The following is a 1,699-nucleotide window of genomic DNA, read 5'->3' on the forward strand; positions in this document are numbered from 1 at the left end:
CCAGACCAGAAGCCTCCCGCAATGTAATTTCTGTGGATTTCTGTAAACGCGGTATTACTGCAATAAGGAATAGATGAGTGCCCTTGGAGGGCAGTTTCTGAGCCTCCCAACCACACGGCCACGTTCAGGCTGAAGCCGCACCACCTCCAGAAACATTGTCCCTCGCCGAGGTGTGCCTGGCTTCTCCCTTTTTCCAAAACTTAACAAAACCTGAAAAGGACAGGTCTGTGTAGAAAAACAGAAACTACTTGCGATTCCTCTTCCCAGTTCAGGCTGTAGGAAGCTCGTCTCGGCCCTCACCGTGTTCTGACTGTGGCTTGGTTCCCATAAGAAATAAAGTCAGAATTCTAGTCCCTGTCTCCTGGGCAGTGTGGCAGGCATACATACCTTCAGTTATATGAGGAAAGGCGTGGCGAGCCCCCTTCCTTCAGTAAAACTGCACAGTTCCCAGAACGCTGATGCCATCTCCCTCACACCACTGTGAACACCTGGACAGAGCACATTTCAATGCGTGCACATTTGTGGGCTAGTTTTCTATTTCTCCACTAAATCACCCCAAATTTAGCGCCCTAAACTCTGACTTATTTTCTCACATTTCTGGAAGCTGGAGTCCAAAACAGGTCCCACCATCTAACGTCGAAGTGGCGGCAGGGCTGGCTCTGGGGAAGCGACCGTCTCCTTGCCTCCCGCAGCCTCTAGAGGCTTCTGCATCCCCTGGTCCATATGGCACCCACTGTCTTCAGGACCCACAGCGGCTCTGACGGCCCCTCAACTGGAAGACGCAGAAATGTCAGGAGCCCGGGAATCTAGTGCTAAGGCCAAGCCTCCCCACCCTCCCAGCTCCTCACACACTCCCGTGTGAGCTAATATAGATTCCACTTTAACTAGTGTCACCTGTGGAAGGGGTAAGTGCCCAGCTGTGAACTGCTTAACCTCGCCCACACAAACCCCGAGAATAAACTCACAGGCCATGGACCACTCCACAAGCAATAAGTGACCACCTGCTCAGGGACCTCCATGCCCCAGCAGAGCCCTCCAGTACCTCCTTGTGAGCTCAGACTGGCAGCAGGGTTCTGCAGCGCCAGAGGGCCCTGGATAAAAAAGACAGATCCCATATCGGGAGGCACCGCCCGCGGTTGGGTTCCCAGTACTTTAATAGCCCAGGTGGACAAGCCGTGGCGCATGCAACCCCATCACCAGAATAACGGCTGCACGTGGCGAGTGCACGGGTGGCCACCACTCAGCCCAGCTGGCCGCGCTAAGCACATCACCACCGTGACGCCCAATCAGATTGAACTGCTGGAACAGTCCCAGCATCGGCCCCCAAGAACATTCTGGATCACAATTCAGAGTAGTGATTGCGATCAGGGCCACATGTGGCTGAATGTTTTTACAGGAGGACACCACAGCTGGACTGACGCCACAGCTGGATCTGGCTGGACTGAGAGCATTTCCCACTGTACATTCTTACAACACCATTTTATTTGCGCTTTATTAAACTTCTATGGCTTTTTTCTGCTTATCTACTTTATGGGAGTGTTTCTTGTTCTTATGACTGCGGTGATACTTCAAGCTACAACTATCAATGTGTAAATTAGTTTGGAAGTCGCCTTATCATTAAACATTTCACAAGCAAGCAGTCAGAGGCACCTAACCCGGAGGCCTCTTTTCTTCTCTGAGCCAAACCTACCTTGGACTC

The sequence above is a fragment of the Macaca mulatta genome, chromosome 17 (assembly GCF_049350105.2).
Source record: "Macaca mulatta isolate MMU2019108-1 chromosome 17, T2T-MMU8v2.0, whole genome shotgun sequence".
Taxonomy (NCBI): domain Eukaryota; kingdom Metazoa; phylum Chordata; class Mammalia; order Primates; family Cercopithecidae; genus Macaca; species Macaca mulatta.